Genomic DNA, 27,419 nt, shown 5'->3' on the forward strand with positions numbered 1-27,419 from the left:
AATACCTGTCTAGACTGGCGCTTTTCTCCGGCAAAGCCCCGAGCTGGAAAAAAGCGGCAGCCATGTTCATGCAAATGCCGGGGGGGGGGGGGGGGGGGGGGGGAATTTAAATCCCCAGGGCATTTGCTATTCCGACTGGTCTCATTAGCATCCCTTTTCTGGAAAAGGGTGCCAATGTAGACACAGCCATAGAGAGACAAGCCCTGCCCCCCAAAAGTTACAAACAGTACAGAGAAAGGAGGCATGAACTCCATTTTACATTTGGGAAACTAAGGCTCAGTGTAATTCTGTGACTTGCTCCCAGGTACAGAGGGTATGTCTACACTACCACCCTAGTTCGAACTAGGGTGGTTAATGTAGGCAACCGAAGTTGCAAATGAAGCCCGGGATTTGAATTTCCCGGGCTTCATTTGCATCTTGCCAGGCGCCGCTATTTTTAAATGCCGGCTAGTTCGGACTCCGTGCCCGCGGCTACATGCGGCACGGACTAGGTAGTTCGGATTAGGCTTCCTATATAGCATCTACATAGCAATTCCGTTATCAAAATACATTTGACATAACAGACAGCTTATTCTGATGTCTGTAAACTTCATTCCATAAAGAATAACGTTGATTCCAAAATAGCTATTTCGGAATAGCGGTAGTGTGGATGCTCCACTGCTGCTAATTCAAAATAACTCCTCCCCAGGGCCATACAAAGTAATTATTCCCCAGTGCCTCCTGGGGGGGTCTAAATCGAGACAGTGCATCCACATTAGAGAAGCCTGCCTTGGACTAATTGTGAGGCTTCCCTGTAGTGTAGACACGCTATTTTGAAATAAGATATTTTGGAATATCTCCTCCGGAATAGCTTATTCCAAAATAAGAATGCAGTGAAGATGTAGCCTCAAGGACAAAACTCTCTTTCACAGAGTCTCTCACTAGGTCTCCCTTGGTGCACCTCCCTCTCTCTCTCACTGCTGTGTGTCTTTGATAGAAAACAAATCAAGTCTGTGCAGCGCCCGGCACCACAGGGTCCTGATCCCAGCTGGTGTGTGCGGCCACCACTGTTATGAGAACGGACTTTGCTCGTGCCCTGCACTCTGACAGGGATGGATTTCCAAGGGGTGTGAATCAGGATAAATTCTCTCACATCAGTGCAGCACTTCAGGTAACTCCCAGCAGCTGGATCTGGTCCCAGGGTTGGCAGTCGGGCTGCAGCTGACTGACACGGCCTGCGATTGGGCGAGGAGCCTTTAAGTGCAGAAAACCAGTCTCTGTGCCACTGACCTGCTGCTTGTGAGCTCTGTGGGGTGGGTTGGCACCAGCTGTGGATCTGCCTCCAGTACTAGTGGTGACATAGCTCTGATCCCGCTGTGGCAGCTGCTGACCCTGTGCTCTGAACCCCTCTGTTCCAGCTCCCCCGCCTGCTCCCCTCAGGTACCGACACTGCCTAGTGGTGCTGGGCACCGGGTGCGTCTCTCTGGCCTTGGCTGTGATCGTGCAGAGCCGTGTGGGTAAGTGCCTGGGAACAGACCCATGCCCCGGTCTCTGGGCCTAGAGATGCTCTGTCCCACGCCTGCTGCCTTGAGTGCTGCCTCGGAGACACAGCATCTGGCTTGATTTCTTTTAAATCACAATTTCTCCCCCTGTTCTCCTTGCAAATTCTTTTCTTTTTGAAACTGATTGGCCAGGAAGCAGAAATGGGGAAAAAAAGAAGTGGGATGGGAAGGGAAGAAACAAACAAACCCACAAGGGAAATCGTACTCCGGGAAACTGGACTGTCTCCCCCAAAGTAAAACAAAGAGGGATCCTGCCCCGCCCCAAAAGGCATTTAAAACCAGGAAGAAAAAGTGAAAATGAAAAGCACAAAGAACCCCCCACGCCCCCCGGGATGGACGTCAGAGCCAGGCTGGACAAGGGCTGTCCAGGACCATCCACCTGCTCTGGGCAGAGGCTGGAGCACCCAAGAGCAGTCCCTAGCCTGTGTCCCCAGCCCAGGGCAGGCCAGTCAGGGCAGTTGGAGGGACTGGGCCCCAGGGAGGATGAGAAGGAGCAGGGGGCGTGGCCTCATGGTGAAGGGGCGGGGCTAAGGCCCAGCTAACAAACACCCGTGGGTGCCACAGGGAGACGAGGACACAAACTCTGCATTTCAGGACTGTGCACCCTGGCTCCTCCCCTGCCTCATGGGGATTGTGGGCGAGGGACCCAGACCACAAGTGACAGGGCCCGACACTTCCCTTTCAGACAGGCTGTGCCCCTCACCCTGGCATCAGGGCAGTGGAAGGGGAGTTGCCTGTGGCTGGCTGGGAGCCCTGTCCTGGCTGAGCAGAGCCCTTTAGCAGGAGAGAGCCCCTGATGCTGGATGCTCTGACACCCCCACCCCAACGTGAACACCCACAGGGCTGCAGCCTCCAGCTTCCTGTGCAAACTCCCAGCCCAGCCTGACCCCCAGTCGCTATGGCGATGGTCACCAACCCGTCAATCGTGACCAACTGGTCAAATTGCGAGGGTGCGAACAGTCGTTCATGAGCTGTTTGGGAGGCCCCCCTCTGATTTCCCCCACCCCAAGGAGTCCCACTGCCCACCTCCAGTGACAATGGAGATAGTGGCGGCATCCCGTGAGGTGGATGGGAGTCCAGCCACGCGCCACTTCTGGGGGTTCTGGAAGTGCAGTGGCTGCTCCTCTCCCCCAGGTCTGTGGTGTGCTGAGAACTGGAGTGGCATGGTGTGGTGTGGGGGGGGGGTCTCCAGAGGAGGCGTGTACCAGGGCTTTCCCTCCTCGGGGGAGAGGGGGGAGTCATGCACAGAGGAGGCACACGCTGGGGCTTTCCCTTGGCTCCCAGGAATTGCATCCCCAGGCTGGGCAGGGGCAGCCCCAGGGACTCGCATGCACCTTTCCCACCCCTTCCCCTTCCCAGCCGGAAGCTGCAGCACAAGCTCCCTGCTCTGCGGTGGGAAGGGGCCACAGAAAATTGGCTCGTGTGCTGCTGGTGTCCCGCAAGCTGCAGGTTTCCAACCCCCAAAACCCTGCTGAGTGCTGGCCGCTCCGGGGGAATATGGGACAAAGTCAGAACACTGGGAACAGCTTTTAAATATGGGACTGTCCCCTTCCAGGAACATGGCGCTGCCTCCCCCCCGCCCCCCCCACACACACACATGAACACCTTGCTTAGGGGGTTGTCAAGGGTGTCAGCTCCCCTGACTGGGGTTCAAAACCTTGAATCCTTCACAGCCGGATACTTGACTGTATGTTTTCATCACAAGGGGGGGACTTTTTTACACTTTGCTCCCAATATCCCATAAGGGCCTGTGTCCTAGGCTATGTCTAGACTGCAGGCTTCTTTCGAAAGAGGCTCTTTCGAAAGCATCTTTCGAAAGAGCCACTTTCGAAAGATCGCGTCTAGACTGCAGGCGGATCTTTCGAAAGAGCAATCTGCTTTTTCGAAAGAGAGCACCCAGCAAGTCTGGATGCTCTCTTTCGAGGAAGCCCTATTTACATTGAAGAACGCCTTCTTTCGAAAGAGGAACTTTCGAAAGAAGGCGTTCTTCCTCGTGAAACGAGGTTTACCGCCATCGAAAGAAAAGCCGCGTTCTTTCGAAATAATTTCGAAAGAACGCGGCTTGAGTCTGGATGCAGGGGAAGTTTTTTCGGGAAAAGGCTACTTTTCCCGAAAAAACCCCTGAGTCTGGACACAGCCCTAGTCTCCTGGGAAACAACCCTTGTGTTTTGGGAGAAGTTGTTTATGAACGTCACAGTGAATAGAAATTCATTCATTCATTCATTAAAATGCAGCTTCCATTTTTTCAAGGGAGAGAATATTTGCAACACGCACACACTATCCCGTGAGAACGGAGAAACTCACATAAACCCACCTTCACCAAGGCCACAGAGAAATCTAACAATAAACAATCCTAAGTCTCAACTACGTCTCCCAGCCAGGGAAAAACAACAGACACCTACCAGGTACTGCTGGCTTCTCTGCTCACTGGTCTCCTTTAACCCCAGCAGCTTCGCTCTCCTTTCCCTCAGAGTCGCCACATGGGCCTGGAGTTTTTTCCTGTACAACAGAAATGAGTTAGTGGGTTTATTTTGGAGCGGTGACTGTGTTTGTAGGGGGCGTTTTCCCACCCAAGCTGCAAGACAATTCTCGGTCTCCCTAGACAGACTCGGTGGGGGAGGTGATATCTTCCACCTGTTGGTGAGAGAGCCGAGCTTTGGGGCTTTCACAGGGCTCAGCTCTGGGGAACAGACTCTTTCCTGCGCCTGAACATGTGGTGGCCACGAGACTCCCTCCCTGTCTCCATGCCACTCTGGGCCCCTTTGCACACATAGGCCCTTGCCTAGCTATGGGAGCTTCAACCACCGTGTTTTCAAAGCAGAGTTAGTAGAGCGAGCCCCAAACTGTTCCCTACCATGCCTACCACCAAATCAAGTCCAGCAGCTCCCTTAAGACCTCTGTGCTGTATCTGCTGCATGGAGCCTGCTTAAAGGACGCCTTTTGCCTTGTAACTAACACACGCCTGTTGTGTCGGACAAATGTTCTTTTATGCTCAGAGATTAGCTTCTGCATTCTGCAATGTGTCTTCTCTAGCGTCTGCCCTTCCCTTGTTTTCTTGGAGAGGATGCAACAGTGAGCTTGAGGCCCACTCCCCTGGCTCATCCAACTGTTCAGCTAGAACAGATCTGAAGGCGAAAACATAACGGAATGACATTCCATGAGCAAATGCAACCCGCCCGCATGGGCAGGGTGCGGTTAAATGGGCAGAGGAGAACGATGCTGCAGAAGATGCGTGGAGCATGAGGAGAGGATAACGTGCATGGAATGTGAAACCAAGACCCAGGAGCAGATCTTGAGGCAGCAAACAGAGCGGCTGACATGCCTGTACAGGCATGGGAGGGGCCGGATTTCTCAGCAACAGTATGGTTATTGCTTGTGGTGCATGGCAGATCGGAGACAGGGCTGTGTAAAATATACAGGTCAGCACATTTAATATGCTCCTACCCTGACATAAAATTTTAGGGAGCTCACGGGAGGCTGCTACAACAATGGGAATGCTGCTTATACTGAGGTCTAACCCAGTCAATAGACGGCAAAACCTTCCCTTTAAACGTCCAAAAGCTCTTTCTACCACCATTCTGCATTTGCTCGGCCTATAGCTGAGCTGCTTCCTACTGATGTCCAGGCTGCCTGCGTACTGCTTCAGGGGCCACAGCAAGAAGGGGAGGCTGGGCTTCTAAGAATCACAATTGGCATTTCAATGCCTCCGATGCAAGATTTCCAGGTGGGAAGAAAATTCCACCTTGTACCTTTCTGACTAAACCAAAGTTCCTATAGATGCGCATGTCATGCTCCTTTCCTGACCATCCCATATTGATGCCAGTGAAACGGCCTTTGTGATCCACCAAAGCCCATGGCACCAGCAAGAACTACCACTTCCCAGTTATGAGCTCTTTGGGATAGTGGCCAGGTATCAAGATAGGAATGTATGTTTCATCTGCCACCCCACCACCATTAGGGAACTGCATTGCAGCAAAGCCATCCACTATGGCCTGCATGTTTCCCAGAGTTACTGTCCTTCGTTGCTACTTGGATCACTGGCTGCTTGGATCACAGCAGCCTCCCACCGTCTTATTCCTCCGCTCTGAATTAATTTCCAGCTGACCGGTAGCTGCCTGGCCTTGCTAACTTCCACATGGCTATTACCACTCGCTTCTCAACTATCAAAGCCAGTCTCATTCTGGCACTGCTGCACCTCAGGGAAGGAAACCTCCATGAAAGTCGCCTTATGCATGCACAAGTTTTGCAGCCACTGGTCGTTGTCCCATAGCTGCAGTCCTGCCAGTCTCTGCTTGTCGCCTGGGTCCAGAACTGGCATTTCTCTCTGTCAGAAGAATCGATTGCCGCTAGCATCTCCACTCAGGTGTTTCACTCACCTCTGTGTTCATGGCCTCCGCACGTTCTTCTTGCTCTAGCGGCTCCTGGCTAGGCCCTGGACATAAGTTGTGAATTGTTTGCAGTGATGACCATCGCTCTTTACTGCTGAACGGGATCCATGTTTACCTTGTGATGGTGTCTACCCAGATAACCTGGGGGAAAGAGTGTGAAAAGGTTGTTTGCCGTAAGAACATAAGAATGGCTGTACTGGGTCAGACCAAAGGTCCATCTAGCCCAGTATCCTGTCTGCCGATAGTGACCAGCACCAGGTGCCCCAAAGAGGCTGGACCGAAGGCAATGATCAAGCAATTTGTCTCTTGCCATCCCTCTCTAGGGATGGCCGTCGACGGAGGCATGTAGATTAGACAGATCGGCATAGGGAAATGAAGCCGCGATTAAAATAATCGCGGCTTCATTTAAATTTAAATGGCTGCCCCGCTCTGCTGATCAGCTGTTTGTTGGCAGATCGGGGCAGTCTGGATGTGCCGCGGTCGACAAGGAAGCCTTTGTCGATCGGCGCAGGTATGCCTCGTGAAACCAGGTTTACCTGCGCTGATCGACAAAGGCTTCCTTGTCGACCGCGGCGCGTCCAGACTGCCCCGATCTGCCGACAAACTGCTGATCAGCTGTTTGTCGGCTCAGCGCGGCAGCCATTTAAATTTAAACGAAGCCGCGATTATTTTAATCGAGGCTTCATTTCCCTTTTTCGAATAAACTAATCTACATGCCTCCGTCGACAGAGGCATGAAGTTTAAACGTACCCTAATAGATTAGTAATACAGGATTTCCCTTTACAGAACCCATGTTGACTTTTGTTCAACAAATTATGTTCTTCTACATGCCTCACAAATTTATTCTTTACTATTGTTTCGACTAAATTGCCCGGTACTGAAGTTAGACTTACCGGTCTCTTGCTATGTTTTTTAATTTGGGGTATACATTTAAGTTGGGCCTCTATTATAGTGTCTTTAAAAAGTTTCCATGCAGCTTGCAGGGATTTGGCTCTAGTCATTGTGCCTTTTAATTTCTGTTTAACTAACCTCCTCATTTTTGTGTAATTCCCCTTTTTGAAATTAAGTGCCAGGGTGTTGGACTGCTGGGGTGTTCTTCCCACCACAGGCATGGTAAATGTTATTAAATTATGGTCATTATTCCCAGTCGGTCCTGTAACAGTTATCTCCTGGACCTGATCCTGCACTCTACTCAGATCTAAATCGAGTATTGCCTCTCCCCTGGTGGGTTCCTGCACCAGCTGCTCCAAGAAGCAGTCATTTAAGCCATTGAGAAATTTTCTCTCTGCTTCTCTTCCTAAGGTAACATGTATCCAGTCAACATGGGGATAATTAAAATCCCCCATTATTATAGAGTTCTCTATTTTGGTAGCCTCGCTAATCTCCCTCAGCATTTCAATGTCAATATCGCTGTCCTGGTCAGGTGGTCGGTAATATATCCCAACTGCTAATTTCTTATTATTGGAGCATGGAATTACTATCCATAGCGATTCTATGGAACATGTTGATTCATTTAATATTTGTATTTCATTTGATTCTACATTATCTTTCACATACAGTGCCACTCCGCCACCCACCCGGCCTGCTCTATCCTTTCGATATATTTTATATCTCGGTATGATTGTGTCCCACAGATTTTCCTCATTCCACCAGGTTTCAGTGATGCCTATTATGTCAATCTCCTCCTTTAATACGAGGTACTCTAGTTCACCCATCTTATTAGTCAGACTCCTAGCATTTGTGTAGAAGCACTTTAAAAATTTGCCACTGCTTATTTGTCTGCCCTTCCCTGATGCATTGGATTCCTCTGTATGCGGTTGTTTGTCTGCTCTGGCCTATGGTTTGTCGTCTCCCCTCCTCTCTTTCTGACTATAGCTTAAAGAATCTCTATCGATGGATTCTCCTCTAAGAGAAGTCTCCCTCCGATTTACGTGCATCTCCGCACCAATTGGCTTTCCCCCATCTCTTAGTTTAAAAAGTGCTCTACGGCCTTTTTAAGGTTTAGTGCCAGCAGTCTGGTTCCACCCTGGTTTAGGTGGAGCCCATCCTTCCTGTATAGGCTCCCCCTCTCCCAAAAGTGTCCCCAGTTCCTAATAAATCCAAACCCCTCTTTCCTACACCATCGTCTCATCCACGCATTGAGACTCTGAAGCTCTGCCTGCCTACCTGGCCCTGCGCATGGAACTGGAAGCATTTCCGAGAATCCCACCATAGAGGTCCTGGATTTCAGTCTCTTTCCTAGCAGCCTAAATTTGGCATCCAGGACATCTCTCCTACCCTTTCCTATGTCATTGGTACCTACATGTACCACAACCACCGGCTCCTCCCCAGCACTACACATAAGTCTATGTAGATGCCTCGAGAGATCTGCAACCTTTGCACGAGGCAGGCAAGTGACCATACGGGTCTCCCGGTCATCACAAACCCAACTATCTATGGGTATGTCTACACTACAAAGTTAGTTCGAACTAACGTTAGTTCGAACTAACTTTCATAGGCGCTACACTAGCGCTCCGTTAGTTCGAATTTAATTCGAACTAGTGGAGCGCTTAGTTCGAACTAGGTAATCCTCATTCCACGAGGATTAAGCCTAGTTCGAACTTACTAGTTCGAATTAAGGGCTGTGTAGACCCTTAATTCGAACTAGTGGGAGGCTAGCCCTCCCCAGGTTTCCCTGGTGGCCACTCTGGCCAACACCAGGGAAACTCTATTGCCCCCATCCCGGCCCCGGACCCCTTAAAGGGGCATGGGCTGGCTACGGTGCCCGTGCCAGGTGCAAGCCTGCCAGCACCCAGCCAGCAGACCCTGTGTGACGTAGTGGGGGTACCTGGCTGGTTTCTATGCTGCTGGCTCTGGGGTAACCCCCACTGGCTGCCGTGGGTACCACGACCCAGCAAAACAGGATGAGTCACTATGCAAACCAGTGGCCAGACACCCCCCATGGAGAGGAACAAAGGGAGGTGGATGCTGCCCTGGCTGGGGGGCAGGGCTGGAAGAGGGTGAGTTAGTTCCTGGCTGGAAGGCAGGGAATAAGGAGCTGGGGAGGGGGCTGGGACTCCCCTATCTCAAGGGGGGGCACTGAGGCCTCTTAGCCCCAGTTCCTGTAACCAGATTACATCTGTGCTGTGCTGTGCTGTGCTGTGCTGGAGGAGCAATAAACCACCCTCAATTCCACTGGCTGGTGCAGTCTGTTTGTGCCATTTCGGGGTGCAGGAGAAGGGGAACCCCCAACGCGCGGTCACACCCTGCACCTGGCACGGATCGAGCCACCCACCCGATGCCCCCCAGCCTTCCCCCTCTTCCCGGGACCAGGCTGGCGGCTCCCGGGAGCTTGCCCGGGACCGCAAGAGGCGGGCACCCGCCTGGGCTAGTGCAGACATCGTGGACCTCGTCCACGATCTCCGCACTAGGCACAGGAAAGTGGCCGGCTTCGGCAGGAGAGCTGCCAGCCTGGCCACCCAGGAGCAGGTGTGCATGAAAATCAAGGTGGTCCACTGAGACCCCCGACCCTGAGCCCTGAGCTCTGAGCTTACAATGGCCGTACTGGGTCAGACCAAAGGTCCATCTAGCCCAGTAGCCTGTCTGCCGACAGTGGCCAACACTAGGTACCCCGGAGGGGATGGACCGAAGAAAATGACCAAGCCATTTGTCTCGTGCCATCCCTCTCCAGCCTTCCACAAACTTTGGGCAGGGACACCACTCCTACCCCCTGGCTAATACCACTCCATGGACCCAACCTCCATCACTATATCTCACTTCTCTTTAAACTCTGTTCTAGTTCTAGCCTTCACAGCCTCCTGCAGCAGGGAGTTCCACAGGTTGACTCTTTGCTTTGTGAAGAACAGCTTTCTGTTACTAGTTTGAAGCCTGCTACCCATTCCTTTCCTTTGGTGTCCTCTAGTCCTTCTATTATGGGAACTAATGCAGAACTTTTCTTTATGCACCCTCTCTACACCACTCATGCTTTTATAGACCTCTATCATATCCCCCCTCAGTCTCCTCTTTTCTAAGCTGAGAAGTCCCAGTCTCTTTAGCCTCTCTTCATATGGGACCTGTTCCAAACCCCTCATCATTTTAGTTGCCCTCCCCTCTCCCACCCTCTCTCTTCCCCTCTCCCACCTCCTTTTCCCAGTCTCCCCCAGTTTTGTTCAATAAAGAGAGATTCTATTTTTGAACACACGTTTTCTTTATTTTGTACATCAGGAAGGGGGGCTAGGGAAGGGTAAGTGGAAGGAGGTGAGGGAGGAATGGGGTACGAGCCCCCGATGGGGAGGACTGGGCTGGCTCTGCGGGCTTCTGGGGGTGGAAGCTCTCCTGCAGCCCCCCAATTGCCCCCCTCCCCACATGGCAGCCTGCAGCAAGTGCAGCCGGTCTGATGGCCGAGTGCTGTGATGTGCCCAATGTGGGCACTCAGGGCACTCCAAGCCAGGACTGCTTCGCAAGCGGGGCACCCCTGAGAACTGTCTGTCCGGGGTGGGGGTCGGGTCACTTTAAGCACAGCCCTTGGCTAGCCTGTGACAGCAGCTCCATGCTCTACGTCCTCATCTGATGCCCTGCCGGCACTGCTTCCAGCCAGCCTTAACCGCGGTTCAGGGTCCACTTAATGTGGACATGCTAGTTCGAATTAGCAAAACGCGAATTCGAACTAGTTTTTTAGTCTGGATGCATTAGTTCGAATTAGCTTAGTTCGAATTAGCGCTGTAGTGTAGACGTACCCCCATTGGCTGCCCAGGGCCCTGGCTTTGCGAGAGTCTCGGAACGTCTTCCCAGGTGTCTCTGGGCTGGACTCTGCTACGGAAGCTGATGTCCTTTGTGAATACCCACCCCACGGCCCAGCCCCGGCTCCAAAGAGCTGCTCCCGTGTGTTGTACGTACCGTGGCAGGATGAAGAGTCCTTCTGTGTCGGTGCCGCTCCCTAATCAAAACGCACCCCACACGAGGGTCGCAAGCTTCTGCAGCCATTTAAAATGTTCATTCAGGACGATCGCTGTGGTCCTGTCTGATCTTAAAGGCACTTCCTGGAAAGCTGAAAGAAAGAGGAAATGGCTTGGAAAACTCACAGAGCTGCTGTCACAGGTGGCTGGGAAATCTTTGCTTCCGAATGGCCTTTGCCACGGGAACACGACAGCAACCGTAACTCTGGCATTTAGGTGCAGAGCAACAAAGGGGTTTTGGCTCCTAACTTCTACCGAATCCTTTGTGCAATTGTGCCACCTTCAGTGCTCCAGAGGTGGCAGGGAAAGGTGTTTCCTGGGGGCCCGCACGGGATGGCCTAGGAGCCAAGAACCCAACTCTGGGTGAAGGTCCTTGGCCTACAGCCTCTCTAGTGGAGGGGAGCAGGTGGTGGAACTTTTTGTGACAGAGGGTAAGAATCCTTCTCCTCCTCCTACTGACTAGTCATCTTCAGTTCTGGGCGGCCTCCCTTGAGAGCCTTTGTGTTCTTATCCCCATTTTACAGGTGGGGAAGGTGAGGCACAGAGTTGCTCCTGGTGGCTCAAATCTCCTGACTCCCATTCTTACATTGACCAGCAAGACCATTCTTCCCCCTTAAGCACTGTCCCCAGACAGAGACAGACACTGGGGCAGCTGTGTTCAGGCCTCATACTGCCCACAGATGCCCGAACGCCCAGAGCTGTTTCCTTACCTTCACACAGGCGGAAGATGCCATCTGCACTCACTGTCTCCGCCAACAGGTAGACGAAATGGTGGATGGTCTCTCCTAAACAGACAAGGAATACCCCGGAGCTCAGGACTTTTCAACATCATCCCTGAAAATTGCTAAAGATTCAGCCATTCCCACAAGACAGCCCTTGGGAAATTCAATACCCGGCCCTTCGATGTGGCACGAAGCACATGGGAGAAAGCATCCGACCCCAGAAGTCACTGAAAGGCCGATTGCAAAGGAGACTGAAATTACATCTTGCTGGTTTCCTGGAGATGTGGCCAAAAAGTTGTGGGCAGGAGAAGTTGGAAGGGACCAAATGGCAAAGTGGCTCCCTCCAGCTTGCAGTAAATGTGAATTCTGGCACACGCAGATCCCCACTGTCGGATTCTGGTGCTTGTCAGGCAGGGTGCGTTGATTTAAATCAAGTTTCCCACTGGTATTACTTTTCAAATTTCTTCAAACACTAGTGCAAATCTCCTCAGTGACACATCGTAATTTATAGCTGGGAGTAGCATTTTACACCAGCTAAGAGAGCACCCTGTGTGTCATTCTGGTAGATAACCTGACTTCTGTTAATTTAGGAAATAGCACATGATCACCAGTGTTAAGCTGCAGACCTTGAAGCAGCATGTTAGGGATGGGAAGGACTAAATCATACACAAAACCACAATAGGGCTGATATTTTATTCAACTAACTCTTCCATGTTATATCCATGTTTCACATTTGCAGTTGCAGGAGGCTCCTGAGTTGCTGGCTGATGCTTGTCCTGAAACCCCTTTCGGTTCATGTTCATTTTTTATTAATTCAAACAGACGTGTCCCCAGAATGCTAAATGTGCGGCGTCCTTACGACTTCTGCAGGGAGCTCTCCTCTTCCCCCCTCCCACTGGCATTGTGATGCAGCTCTTAAGCCAAGTGACCCAAAAAGCTAAGTTGTGCTTGGGAGACACTTAATTTGGCTGTAAGCCCACTGAAAGACGTATAGCGGGGGGACCTTTGGGAAAGCTGAGTTCTGCCTGGCCCAGGCTCACCACCACACAAGCAGAGAACAAAACATATCGGATCCGGGCTATGTCTGTCTGTGCCCATGTGTCTCAGCGGGATGACAGACAATGAAAGCCCAGAACTGACAAGGAGGAAGAGATGCTGGTTAGGCTGGAGAGACTAGAGCCATTAATGCGATTGGATGAGACTGTCGGGATGGGCAGCGCATGTTTGTGATAACATCGTAACCTATTGAACTGATTGTTCAATGAAACTAGTGAAAATTCCCCCTGGTCCCAGAGAACGGAGTGGGAAGTGGAAAAAGAGCTTTGAAGGAAGCACGGGAAAAGCTCACGTGGGTTTGCTCTGCTTACCGATGAACAGGGCTGCAGAATGTCGGATGGACGGCTGGGAGCTTTCCAGATACTTTAAAGCCTGGAACAGGAGCCTGGGGATGTTCCTCTCGTTATTCTCCATCTAGGAACAGAGCAGGGAGAAATGCTCAGTGCAGACAACGTGATCTGCCCACAGCGGGCAGGCCAGGGCTGCTGAAGCTCAGAGGGAGGGCAGGGCAAGAGCCAGTAGGAGCCCAGACGATGGAGCTGCCCCTCTCGGAAGGGCCGGATGCAGAGGGTGCCCAGCAGTCCCAGTGTCCTAACCCCACAGGGCCTGCAGGGCAGCAGGGGAGTGGAGGGCAGGAGCAGGGTGCACAGCCGCTGTGCCCACCCCACAAGCAAAAGGGGCAGGACCCCACGGGAGCCCTTCTAGGAGGGGCTGCCTCTGATGTCCCTGCGTGACGAGCGGGGTGGAGAACCCCCTGGGTGCCCGGGGGTGGGGCTAGAAAGGTCTCCCTGAGCTCCCCACTCACTGCTCTGCGGGCCCAAAGAACACACCTACCAGGCACTTCCCGACGCACGGCAAGAGCTGCGAGGAGCCGTCCCAGGCCAGGCTGCAGAAGAGACTCTTCCGATTGGCCCAGCCGAGGAACACGGCGCAGCGGAAGAGGGTCACTTTGCAGCTCTGCAGCACAAGGGGAGAGCGAGGGGCCTCGCTGAGAGAGGGAGCGTCTGGGGCACGTCCCCTCCTCCCTGCTCCTTGGGCTCCTGCTCTCGCTGCCAGGGGAGGTTCCTGCCCCTTGTTCCCAAAGGGAGGCTGCTCAGGGGAGGGGCTGAGAACTGGCTGGCGAGAGCCGGACGGGATCTCCACAGCTCAGCCCTTCTGCGCAGAGACGGCAACGGCAGCGCCAGGCCGCTCTGGGACCCCAAGGGGTCTGAGCCCAGGGGCCCTCCCCTGTGGCCCCTGCACGTCCCCAGTGGCCCTGGCTGGGCAGGGGCTCTGGAGACGGGTGGGGCCCAGGGGACTCTGGCGCTTTGCTCTCTGGAAATACCGAGCGCGGCACTTACCAGGATCACGCTCTGCTCCTCGTCTGCCAGGTGGAGCAGCAGCGGGAGCAGGCAGCTGGTGAGTTCCTGCTGCACGGCCGCTTTGTCTGGGTCCTTCACCCCCGCTCAGCATGGTGCCCAGCAGGGAAATGGCGGCTGAGCGGACACTGCCCCTCTCCTGGCAAGGACACGCGGGGGCGGGGAAGCCGGTGAGAGCCGGGCCGTGTCCCTGGCCACAGAGGCTGCTCTGGGCTCCCCTCCCGGGGCCCTGGGGCCTGGCGCTCACGCCTGCCCCCTTGGGGAGCAGCAGCAGGCGGGGGAGGATCTGGGGACAGGAGGTTCGGGGGGGAGGCTGCAGCAGGGCTGGGAGCTTGGTGCTCAGGTTGGCCCAGAAGGTCTCTGCCAGGGAGGGGGCTGCGTCGGAGACGCCCCACCCTTGGCAGGGGCCCCCTTGGGTGCTGCGTGGCCGGCCTGAGGGGGGAAGGGGCTGGGCAGGGACATAGCAGGGCGGCAGGGAGAGGAGGGAGGGGGAATGTGCTTCTCCGGGGTTCCCAGCCTTACGTGGTCAATGAGCGGGCGCAGGCTGGCTGCCATGTCCTGGGAGATGGAGCCAAGCCCCTCCCCGGCGAGCAGGTAGATGGCGTCTGCCGCCTCCGTCATGGCCTCCAGGACAGTCCTTGCGTCCGTGGCGCAGAACATGGCGATGGTCCCGGGCAGCTGGGCCCGTATCAACTGCCCCTGTGGGAATGCAGAAGGCAGCTCCCCACTGTCCTGGGACGCAGCCTGGGGCAGGGGCTGGACCCTCCCTCCCCATCGGCCAGATCCCAGGGACGGCCCAGCCCCCAGCAGGGGAGAAAGTCCTTCTCCTGCCGCTCCGCCAGGTGCTTTGCACCCCTGGCCCTTGAGCAGAGCCTGCCCTGTCGCCTGCTGAGAGCCGCTCCAGGCCCCGCCCACCGAGCTCTGACCCCGCCCCCCGACTCCTCTGCCGTTGCCAAGTCTGGGCTTTGTTGCCCGACTCCCAACCCCCCACTGCCCTGAGCGACGACCTGAGTCTCCTTCCCCTCCCCACTGCCTCCACTGACCATGCTCTGCCAACGCGTGGGAGCAGGGACACCCCCTTGCGCCTGGTTTGCTCAGTATCGCACCCCAGGAACTGGGCGCTGGGAGCACCACAGGCTTCCTCAGTCCCCTGGTGTCAGATCGGGGCTCCCTGGGGCACTGCTGAGAGGCAAGTCAAAGGCAAACTCCTCAGAGACAGGGCGACTTCCAGCCCACGACTGGGGCCCTCCCTCTGAGGCACCAAACCAGCCACACAGAGCACTGCTGTTCCCCACACTGGCTAGCCAGCAGTCACCCCAGCAAGCCCTGAGATGCGCCCTCACCTTCCCCGGCCAGAAGAGAACACTGGCCAGGCCTCGCAGACAGAGCCTCCGTATCGCAGGGTTGTTGTCTCGGCTCCATTCCATCAGGTGTTCCTGGAGGTCTGATTTGGTGACAGTGCTGAGGATGGAAGGACTCTGGAGAAACTGGAAAGAGAAAATCAGCGTCAGGCTAAGGAGCAGAAATCTGCCTTTGCTCTGTGCCTGCTCCATCATCTTTGCCAACTGGCCACTTTCTGCTGCACAAAATCTCTGGAGTGAAGGAGCCAGTGGCTGGTGTTTGAAATGGTCCATTCCTAGAAGGGCAACTAATCTACAAGCGCCTAATGAACTCCAGGGACAGAGGACTCTCTGGGGACCGCTAAGCGTCCTGGGCAGAGCGCTGTGGCAGAGGAAAAAGAAACCCCCGGGGAAGGCGAGGAGAGAGGACCGGGCTTGGGGTGCTGGAGAAACATCTCCTCTTGTCACATGGTCCCAGGGAGGTGCATGCAGCCAGGAGCAATCTCACCCTGCCCCCCTCCACTCTGCCCAGTCCCACTAGTATCTGCGTGGGCAGAAGAGCTGGCTGGCTGTGAGATTGCTGAACCGCTGGCCATGGGCCCCAGCCCCTATTGGCCCAGGAGGGGTCTGAGCTGCTCTGCACAAGCCCACGTGTGCCAGGCCGCTCCGGACTCTCACCTCGGTGCAGAAAGTCAGGGCGATTTCTCTCAGCGCCTCCTCCTCCTCCCGACTCTGCACGATGGCGATGGCCTCTCTGAGAACCACAGGGACCTGTGGGTTCCGGTGCTCGACCATGGTTCTGGAAGAGCAAAGGGAAAGTCCCCGGGATTACCAAAGGGAGAGACAGTCCCTCCCCCATTGCGGGGCTGAGAGGGCCGGCTGGGGCAGAGGAGGATCTCCCGCCCAACTCCCATTGCCCAGACAGGCCGCAGGAAGAGGAAACTTGAGACTCCTACCTTGCGATCAAGCCCACCCCTCGGGAGAAGTGATGGCGGGAGGCGATCATTTCCCAGCCCTGCTGTAACTGGATACTGGCAAATTCCTTCCAGTATCTGGGCATGGAAAAGAGGGTCTTCACGGCCTCCAGGGACGTGCTAAACTCAAAAAGAAAAAAAAATCCTGGTGTCAGAAATCTACTGCAGCCCAACCCGCTCAAGGCCTGGGGCACAAGGCATGGTCAGCAGTAGCCGGTTTCCCCCGGGATGGACCCAGCACCCTGTCGGGGCTCACTGAGGTTTTGGCAGGTGGCGACACTGCAGCTTCTGCAGATGCTCGGTGCCCTCGCTCCCAATGGTCCAACACCCGACTCTTCGCTGGGGCCGGCACCAGGTCACTGGGCACATGGGCCAGATCCTTAGTTGGTGCGAGGGAGCAAAACTCTGCCCGTTTGCAGCAGCTGAGGTGCCTTCGGGCTCCCCGGCTCCCCCCAGGGGAGTCCACACGGAATCAGCTTCATGGTCCCTCTTGCTCCTGCCTGCCTGTGACACGGCCCCCCTGCCGGGCCGGGCCCCAGTGCTGCCGGCCTTGCTCTCTCTGCATGTGCTCTGGCGACCCTGCCCTGGGCTGGGGCCTTGTGGGGCCGAGGCCCTAACACTTCGGCAGGTGGCGCATGGGGAGGTACCGACGTGGTCCCTGCCTGTGCTGGGAAGGAGCCGGCCTGTGGGCGGGGTCAGAGGAGCAAGCGTGACTCACAAGCACACGGGTGCCCAGCACCGCTCCCCCCAGACAGACCTGCCCAGAACTGCGCCTGGGCTCCGCAGGGGCCGTGTGTGACCTGCGGGTGCAGCAGATCAAATCTGTTCCTCCCCTTCCTTTCTGCCGTTACCTCAAGGGGCTGAGGTGGCTGGATCCCTCAGGGCTGGATTTCTGGCTGGCCGTCCAGGTCCCTGGCAGGCGCAGGTCCAGCACATGCTGCACCTGCCTGACGCAGAGGAGGAGCAAGTGGGGAAACATTTGCAAGATGGCTTCTCGGTATCCCCACAGGAAAAAGATCTCATAGAGCGTGTCCATAGCCTGGAGTCAGAACGAGACAGAAAAGTCACTGAGCTGTCCCCACCTCCCATCCGCTCCCATGGCATTTTGCTGTCATGCTGGTGCCGTTTCTCACATCCTTGTGGCTTCTGAGGAAGGAGGGTTAGTTCCTCGGGGGGAGGGGAGATGTGATGGCCCCTGACCCGTCTTCCATTGCTAGAATGGGCGCAGAAGGGAACCTCTTGGAAAGATCAGAAGAGTCCAGCTGACATTATTCCCCATTATCTCTCTCCATGGCCTAGCCCTCGCCCTTCCCCTTCCCAGGCCTGACCGGAGGGGGCGACACCATCATGAGGAGACCCAAACTTCTAGGCGCATGTACAGGGCATCCCACGATTCCTCTGCTGCCTGAGTAACTCCAGTGCCACAAGCAGCAGGGAGCCGGGGCGATGCCGGGAGGTCGATGCAGTTTCAGTCCAGACCCCACGTTGCTCCCGGCGACTGACTTTCCAGCAGCTCATGGTTTGCAGGTCCTCGTTTTCATTCCCCCATCGTGCAGGGCTGCTTGTGTGTTCTGGGCCTGTAGTAAAAACTAAGTGTGCTTCTTCCCCTCCATTGCTTAAGCTCGATACAGAGGATGAGACAACCTGACTGCAGAGGAGTCATCCATAACTATCAATGAGTACCCCTACTCATGAGAAGATGGGATAATTGGCAGATTGACGAGCCTTAGAGCGGAGCAAGCCCCCCGAAAGGACGATTGACAACAGGATGAACCTTCGAGAGATGTTCTGGGAACACTCACATCAAAAGATAACATTCCGGTCACAAGCGGACAGAGCGAGATCCATGGATTTTAACAAGAAGGAGGAATATATAAAGCAGGGCGCTTTGCTATGGAACTTTGCGTTCGTCTGCCACACTATCTGGAGAGGAGTATCGGATCGATCGACCGACAAGGCCCTGCTCCCCCCTGTGCTCAATCTACCTGGCCACTAGATGGACACAGACTCTGGACTGGTAACTATATCATCTGGCAGAGCTGTGTATGCATGATGTTTTGTGTGTAGGTGTGTGTTTGAAAAGCATAAGCAACTGTTGTATTCTCAATCAATGCGGCGTACTGCCTTTGCCCCATAAAAGATCTCGTGTGCTTCGTTTAAGCATAACAGCGTAGCCCACTAGCAGGAGGGTAGACTAATGGCTTGTGCTGCTCTTCTAGAAGGGTGCCACCAGATCTAAGTTCCTTGCTGATCTCAAACCAGGACCCCTGGGGCCAGCACTGAGATTGACCATCTCCCTGGCTTGTGTCTGCCCCTTGCTGCCAGGCCTTGGAGGGTTGGGTCACTCCTTTGCTCTTGGAGAACATCCCCCCAAGATCCCAAACTACTTCACCAGGGTCAATGGGAACTTCTGCCGGGTCGGGTTCGAATCCTCCTGCCCCAGTTAGAGGGACCCCGACCGTGCTGCTTCTTTGACTCTCTCAGATGCCCCGGCTTGGGGTCTGGCTTCCCTGGCTCCTCTGAGGCCACGTAGTCCTCAAGCAGGGAGACAGTTTCAGCGAGGGCACCGGGCGGTGTCGCTGCGCCCATTCCTGCCTGCCCCCGGCAGGATCCGTGTCACGGGCGCGATCACAGAAGACTCCTTGGGGGCGTTTCCCAGAGCGCTGGCAAAGCCGCTGACACTCGCTTCTTGGCACTCAAGAGCTTCTCGCTACACTGTCCTGCTGGGCCAGGTCTCCTGGTCTCCCCCAGCCGAGGCACAGAGCAGAGACCCTCCCCCGCCCCCAGAGCTATACAGACATTGAGTCTATTGTGGTCTGAGGTCACAACTGTTTACACAACGCTTGACAGTGAACAAAAGTGATTTTATTAAGCACAAGCTGTGGGATTTATGTGTTTGCAAGTGAGAAAGGGCAGAGCAAAGTGAATTACAAATGTCAAATAAGAAGAAACGCATCCGTAGTTTTAACACACACTCGAGCCTCTTACAAACACACCATCCAACTGTTCTTATTGGGTTAAACCTCCCAGCAAGGTCAGGTCTTTTCCCTGGGGTCTCTGGCTCTCTCTCTGGGGAGTGCTATGCCTGGCACAGACACAGGGGCAGCTCACTTCTCTGGGGTTCATAAAAATCACTGTGGATGGGAACGTGGAACACTCTCCCCACCTTCTATGGAAAATTACCCGCTCAGACGTTACCCTTTGCACTTTGGGTATGGAAATGAAATGAAGTAAGAAAAGATCATGAGTAAATAAAGGGGGAAAGGGAATCTAGTCGTCAGGTGGGTATTTTTCTTTACTTTTGGCTGGTTTGAATTGCTCTGTGTTGCATAAATTGCTGGTTTCGTCCCCTTGGAGGCTAGTCTGATTTACCCCAAGAAGAGAGTCACACTTTCAGGCTGGGTCCAACTCAAGTTTATTGGTTGCAACCACGGTAGGCTAAGGAACTCAATGTTCAAATCAGAGCCGACCCCCAACATCTCATATGCAGGGGTTTTTATAGGGTTCACATCCTTCCTGGTTTAGGTGCCTTAACATGATAGGTTACTTCATTTTTTGACGTTTAGCATTCCTATAGGTCAGGTTAATTTTCCAAACGAGGTTAAATACAGTGCCTACTTGCTGACTTTGCGGTTACAGCTGTATTACATTCATTCACTCTTGCTGAACAATGGGCAAGCCATACTTCCCTTTTCCCTTTCCTGCTTGAGCCGGTCACAAGTTTAAAGGATGTGGAATCTATCCATATCTCTACTTAACAGAAGACTGGTTTCACCTCCCCTCGTCTCCTTATTATAAGTTATTACCTGTGACAGGCCTTGACCTTTGTCATGTCTTACTCCTATACAAATAGCAAATATATCTAAGCATTAGCAATGTATGTATATTGTACGTGCCCCTCATAGGGGAATCAATGGCTCCGGGGGATTTGACTTCCCTTTTACACATCATCTGTGTGAATCTTTTTTTTTTAAGTTTTCTTGCAGGTCCCCACGTTCTGTGCTCAGAGTGGAGATCAGCCCTGGCACGTGGTGTCCCGACCCTGCACTGGGGCTGCAGAGGTGAAGCCTGGCTGCCTAGCAGAGAAGGTCGCACCCCCACAGGCGTGCTGGGTGCGCTCCAGCTGGGGGTAGCTAGAAAGGCCGGTGGAGCAGCTCAGACAGGGCTGAGGCCTACGGGGGCAGAGGTGCCGCTGGGGCTCCCGAGGAGAAGCGCATGTGCACCCGGACGCCGTCACCAGTCAGCAGGGAACCGCAGCAGAAGCCCCGGTTTGGAGGAAAGAGACGGCGCTCAGGATGGGAGAGAAGCTGGCAGGAAGCAGCCCAGGGCGGGTAGTTGAACCCCGGGTGCTTGGCGTCTTTCGGCTGGATTCCCCACCCAGCTAGTGGTGCCCCACTCCAACGCTGACAGGGTGCACTGGGACCCGGTGGAGAGGGTGGCCTGGGTCCCCCTGGCCCTCCACACCAGGAGTTCTAACACACCTCTGGCTGCTAGGCCTGTGTGAAGGGAGCTGCCCTGTTGATTTGGAGCACACAGGGAGTTAAGCCCTGTGTGCAGGGAGCTGCAGGGTTGATTTGGAGCATTGGGACGCACACGGGGTTGAGCTCCAAGTGAGGGGCCTCCGTGTTCGCTGGCGAGTTCGCTACGTGACAGCGCCAGTCTCACTTACGGCCAGAGACACGCTGCGGCTCCTCTCCTCCCGGTGGCTCTTCCGGAGCTTGTCCAGCAGCTGGTGCAGCACGTGGCGGGAGAGCTGTGCTTCTTCCCCCAAGGCCTTCCACAGCTCCCTGGCACCTCTGCAAGGTCAGAAACCGAAATCAGAGCGTCCCTGCTTGCCCCCCCTTGTGTCCCCAGGGAGAGGCTGGGAAGGCCGGCGGGAAAGGGGGCCTTAGAGGAGACGCCCGGGGGCGGGGAGGCTGAGGCGGGTGAGTCCCTTCCGCGAGCTCTTCATTTATTCCCTTCCCCAGAGGCCTCATTGCTCCTGCAGCCTGTGCCGCTGCTTCCAGTAACTGCCCTGGGGCTGCGCACAGCGTGACACCACCCAGCCCAGCCTGCACCAAAGGCTGCTCGGTGACATTTACGCTGGAGTCACGGCCCAGGGATGCTCCCCATAGCCTGGTCCTGCCCCTCTGGTGGAGCTGGCGGGAAGGGGGTGACCCACAGAAATCAGGAGCCTGCTGGAACTCTCCAGGGACCTGTCACGTCTGCACTCTGGGCAGGGAAGGGGGAGGGGCTGGTTTCCAAGGGGCTGGGCCTGGGCATCTCCCCTCAGGAGGCAGGGACAGCCCCGTGCCCAGCAGGGAGCTTGCTCCATCGCTGTGGCCTGCCAGGCCTTTCCCGCGCTCTGCCCTGGAGGAGGAGGGAGGGGCAATCAGGGGCTGAGGTGATAACAGCCTCTCCCTACCTCTCCCATGGCGGCGCGTGGGCCACACAGGCTGGAACCACGTCCCGGGGGTGGGCGCGAGCCAGCAGGGCGATGGTTCCCAGCGCGGCTCTTCTGGCTCTGGGGTCCTCGACGTCGTCCAGCCAGGTGAAAATCTCTCCCACGACATCTCCCACCTGGAGGCAGCCAGAAAGCTGAGGGGGGGGGATTGCCCAAGAGCGGCCTCCTGCCAGGTCACCCCTCCTGGCAGACGGCGCTCGGAGAAGGGCAGGAACGTCACCAAGTCACTGAGCCGCTCTTGGTCCCAGGTCCCCGTGTCACGCGGGTAAAATTCCTGCCTCCCCAGAGGGCGATGGAGCTCAACTGATCAGGGCAGTGACTGATGCTCACACCTCCTAGGAAGGGGCTGTAGAAATGGACTCGGGCAGAGCCCTCCCTGCGCCAGTCTAATTCCCGGGGGGGGCACCGGAGCCGGTGGGGCCGGGCAGCAGGATCACACATCACAGGCACCGGGGCAAAGTGCAAAGCCAAATGGTTCCTGCTGCACCGGTGGGTCACACGAGGGCCCTGCAGGGCACGTGAGGAAACCCCGTCCGCTCCGGGAGCCCAGCGTGGCGACCCCTCGGCAGACTCTGTCAGTGCCGCGCTCCAGGGCGGGGCTGTGACCCACCTGCCGTGGGGCTGGGCTGGCCCCAGGGACGTGTCCAAGCTCCAGCGCGCAGAGCTCTGGAAACACCTGCCCACCCCAGCACCGAATGGAAAGGGGCTGAGCCGACCTGCCAGATCGGGACCCTGTGCCCCAGGGCCGGTTTCCTCAGAGCCAGTTCTCCCAGCCCCTCTCCCCACACGCCCCTGCCCCTCGCCGGGCGTCTCTTACTCGCTCCATGCGGGTGCTGTGCTGGGACACGGTGGCTCTCAGCGCCTCCTCCGCCGCCCGAAAGCTCTCCAGGGCGGGGGCCGTCAGAGCCTTCACGGCTGCCAGCAGCAGGGCTGTGGGCTGGGCTGAGGCAGGGGGCTCCCCGAGGGTCTGCAATGAACAGGGGCAGAGCCTGTAGGGTCTGAGCATTTCCACTGGGCAGCTGCCCTGGGACACTCGCTCCCTGGGGGCTGGCAGGGCCTAGTGAGCATGGAAGAGCCTGCTGAGACCTTTGATTGAGCAGCCTCCCCCGGTGCCAGGCAAGGGTTTGGAGAGCTCTTGCAGAGCCCTGCTTCCACCCTCGGCGTGGTGCTCCCAGAAAGCCCCCATATTACACGGCTTTGCTCCAGGGAGCTGGTCACACGTAGGAGTGTTTCCTTTGGTCCCTGAGCCGGAGGGGGGGGGGGGCGTCCTCCTCTGAGACACCGGCTCCGGCACATAGTCACGCGCCCCACAGGAGATGCTTCCCATTGGCTCAGTCACAAGCCTCATTCCCAATGTCATGTGGGCGCTGCTCTGTGCTAATGGGGTGGGCCGGCGGTCTGGTTCCTCCTCCTCTTCGCTCCCTTCCGCCCCGTTGGGCGTCTTCTGGGAGAGCTCGTTCTCCACCCCTGGAGCAGAGGAGACGCGCTGGTTTGAATGTGTTACCCTGGGCGACAGCAGGACACGGGGCCCAGAGCCCTGACGTGACTTGCCCAGGGTCACACAGCAAGGTGCTTGCAGGGCCGAGCAGAGAGCGCCGCTCCCATGACTCTCAGCTGGGGGCTCTCCCCACTGGGCTTCTCTCCCCTAGGGGCAGAGTCTCTCCCACGGTGCGTTCTCCTCTCCCCGGCCCTCGCCCCCTTCCTGCAGTGATGGGAACAGGCCTCGTTTCCCGTGTGACACCCCAGGAAGTGATGGCCCAGCCCAGCCCAGTTCCCAGTTGAGAGCTGCTGTGACCTTTGGACGGGGTGACCCCTGGTCCCTTTTTAACGGTTCTGTTCCCTCCTCTCCAGCAGCTGCTGCTGGCGCAGGGGGTTGGAGCTGCCCCTCGGCTCCCATCCAAGGATCCCTGGAAGCTGCGTGCGAATCCCTTTCCTGATTGGCTGGGGAAGGACATGGGGCACTCGCTCTCCTGTGGTGGAGGAGGGGGTCCTGCCTCCAGCCTCCACCCTGTCCCCCCACCCCTCCCAGCCCCCTGCAGGGTCCGTACTGGCTGGGGGAGCAAATCAGGGAGCCAGGACGTACTTGGGGGATCATGTGACCCAGACCATGCTGAAGGGGAGGAGGGATCAATTGTGCTGCATTGGCTGCCACCGCCCACATGGGAAAGCTGGGGAGGTTACAGGTCCCTTCAGATCAGGCCAACTTCTCTACTTTGCTCCAAGTCTTCCCTGCGCGGTGAACTGCGAACAGGGCAGCAGCCTCCCTCGCATCCTCCTCCTCCCCTGCCTCCCGCTGGGGAATTGGCCCAGCAGGGATCCTGTTTTCTCCCGTTACACTCCCCTGATGCTCATTCAGTTCTGTTTATTCTCTGCCTGCTCCTTTGCCCCTGCTCTCCCCAATTCACACCCAATATATTTTCTTCCACACCCACGGCCTATTGAAAATACATATTTATACCCACGGGTTTGGGTCCACACACCACACACCACCGCGATATTGGTGTTGCACATGAGAAAATTCAGTCGGCCCAAGGTTGGAAAATCTTAGCGGGAACACTGCTCCTACCCCCTTGTCTGACAGCCGGTGAGAGGGAACAGGGGCTGCAGGTTGGGGATGCCAGACCCCCAGAGAGCTGTGCCCTGCCATTGTCTGTTCTTCCCACTTCAGGGAGGAACCTGCCCCCCTGTACCAGAGCGTCTGGCACTCGATGGATTCCAGCCTCTGAGGAGCCCATCGCTGTCCCAGGAACCGGCCCTAATGCTCAAGGCTTGTACAGTGACTGGGGTCAGTGTCCCTCACATGCTCCCCTCTCACCGGGTGGGTTGTATCCTCACCTGTGGGATCCAGCTGGTCTTTGTCTGGGCTCTCCGGTGGCTTCTCCTCCTCTGGCTCCTCCTGCTTCTCCGCTGAGTTCTTCTTCCTCTTCTTCAGGGAGAAGCGTGTCCACCGCCTGGGAGAGGAAGCTCTTCTCTCCTCCTCAGCCTCTGCCAGGGAGCTGCCACACTGGCTGCAGGCACAGAGTCTTCTTATGCCTGACAGGATCTTCCAGGAGCCTCTGGTTCTCTTGGGCTCCTCTGGCAAGGCCTGCTCCTGCTGGCTGAGGCCGGCGCATGCCTCGGCTGCTGCAGGTCGGACCACCACCCGGAGCACTCGGCTGTGTCTGTGCTCCCTTGAGGTGAGTCTTTCAAAGAAGGAACACAGCCTGGAAGAAAAAGAAGGAGCCAATGGGTTTTTCTGCCCTGGAAAGGCAAGACATTAATCTGCCAGGATTCAGATACAAGAGCGCTCTATTGAAACCATCCGCTTCTCTAAGAGCCAGAACTGGTCCATAGAACCCAGTGAAGACACATGGGGCTGTGGGTGACCCAGGAATTCTTGTGGGGAATTTCTAGGGCCTGTGTGGTGCAGGAGCTCAGACTCGGGGAGCAGGGCTGTGCCTTCTGGCCTTACAGCCTGGGACTCTAGGGGCTGATGACCCTCAAGTTATAGACGTGGCTGAAGTTCATCCTCCATTTGCTCTTAACGGCTTTGGGCCTGCAGTCACCGTCCTACTGGTGGAAGGGAAGCTGTTGCTAGTTGTGGGTTCAGTGGGGGTAGGAGACTGAGCCTGGCATCTCTCTGCTGTCCCCAGTGCTGGTTGTGGGGCCCGGGTGGCATGGTGGCTTCTGAGCTGCTCCCAGGGAGGGGCCATGTGGGTTAACTAAATTAACATTATTCCTACTCTAAACTGTACAGGATTTGGATTTGTTATTTTGGGAAGTCGACAAAGAGGCAGAAGAAACTGGCCTATCTAACTGGAATTATTTAGGATTCTAGCTGTGATTCACTGGGTAGTGCCTTTCTGGGCTTCAGCAGATGGAATCCAGATAGTTACTATCTTTTAGAAGCTACCACAGCAAATAGTAATTGTTCAGTGAAATCAGATGTATTATAGATTGTTCTTAAGCAGTTCTGAATCTCACTGGGCCTCAGAAACTGATCCCTTTGGAGTCAGTTTTGCTTTGTACAGACTTGCAACATGCTTTTGTGAAATCCTCCTGAGTGTTTTATACTTGATTTGCCTTTGGTGGCAAAACTCAATGAGCTATTTCCTTCTCTTCAGTCTGGTGTTTTCCATCCTGTGCTACTAACCCTTCCACTATCGCTCCAGAGAACTGTCATGTTGTTTTGAATAAGGGAGAGAAGGAATCACCCCTGAGGCACCCATCTGTTGCCCTGACATGTCATCTTGGGAGGTATGCCGCCTGCCAGGGGCCCATATCCCAGATATTACGGAGGCATTGCTGAGGAATATCCAACCTCCTGACTACTACCCCCTGCTTCTCATCCATGTGGGCCCTAATGATACTGCAAGGTGTGACCTTGAGAGGAGCTAGGGTGATTACGGGGCCGTGGGAGCACAGGGGAAGGAGTTTGGCGCACAGGTGGTGTTCTCCTTAGTCCTTCCTGTCAATTTTCGGGGCCCAGGCAGAGACAGGTACATCCTGGAGGTGAGTGCCTGGCAGTAAAGATGGTGCCACCAAGAGGGCTTTGGCCTCCTTGACCACGGGACGCTGCTCCGAGAAGAAGGACTGCTGAGCAGAGATGGGGTTCACCTTTCGAGGAAGGGGAAGAGAGTATTTGGTCACAGAGTGGCTAACCTAGGGTATGTCTACACTACAACGTTAATTCGAACTAACTTAGTTCGAATTAGTTAATTCGAAGTAAGCTAATTCGAACTAACGCGTCTAGAACTAAAAACTAGTTCGAATTAGCATTTTGCTAATTCGAACTAGCAAGTCCACATTGAGTGGACCCTGAACAGGGCTTAAGGATGGCCGGAAGCAGTGCTGGCAGGGCATCAGAGGAGGACTTAGAGCGTGGAGATGCTGTCTCAGGCTAGCCGAGGGCTGTGCTTAAAGGGTCCCGATCCCCACCCCGGACAGACAGTTCTAAGGGGTGCCCCGCTTGCAAAGCAGTCCTGGCTTGGAGTGCCCGGAGTACCCACACTGGGCACATCACACCACTCGGCCATCAGCCCGGCTGCACTTGCTGCAGGCTGCCATCTGGGGAGAGGGGGCAATTGGGGGGCTGCAGGAGAGCTTCCACCCCCAGAAGCCCGCAGAGCCAGCACAGTCCTCCCCATCGGGGGCTCGTACCCCATTCCTCCCTCACCTCCTTCCACTTACCCTTCCCTAGCCCCCCTTCTTATTGATGTACAAAATAAAGATAACGTTTCTTCCAACATTGACTCTGTCTTTATTGAACAAAACTGGGGGAGACTGGGAAAAGGAGGTGGGAGAGGGGAAGAGAAAGGCTGGGAGAGGGGAGGGCAACTAACATGATCAGGGGTTGGGAACAGGTCCCAGATGAAGACAGGCTACAGAGACTGGGACTGTTCAGCTTACAAAAGAGGAGATGGAGCGGGGACAGGATAGAAGGCTGGAGAGGGATGGCACGAGACAAATGGCTTGGTCACTGTCTTCGGTCCATCCCCTCCAGGGTCCCTAGGGTTGGCCGCTGTCGGCACACAGGCTACTGGGCTAGATGGACCTTTGGTCTGACCCAGGACGGCCATTGTAAGCTCAGGGCTCAGTGTCGGGGGTCTCAGTGGACCCCCTTGATTTTCATGCCAACCTGCTCCTGGGTGGCCAGGCTGGCAGCTCTCCTGCCCTAGCCGGCC

Source organism: Pelodiscus sinensis, unplaced genomic scaffold (genome assembly GCF_049634645.1).
Source record: "Pelodiscus sinensis isolate JC-2024 unplaced genomic scaffold, ASM4963464v1 ctg46, whole genome shotgun sequence".
Lineage (NCBI taxonomy): Eukaryota > Metazoa > Chordata > Testudines > Trionychidae > Pelodiscus > Pelodiscus sinensis.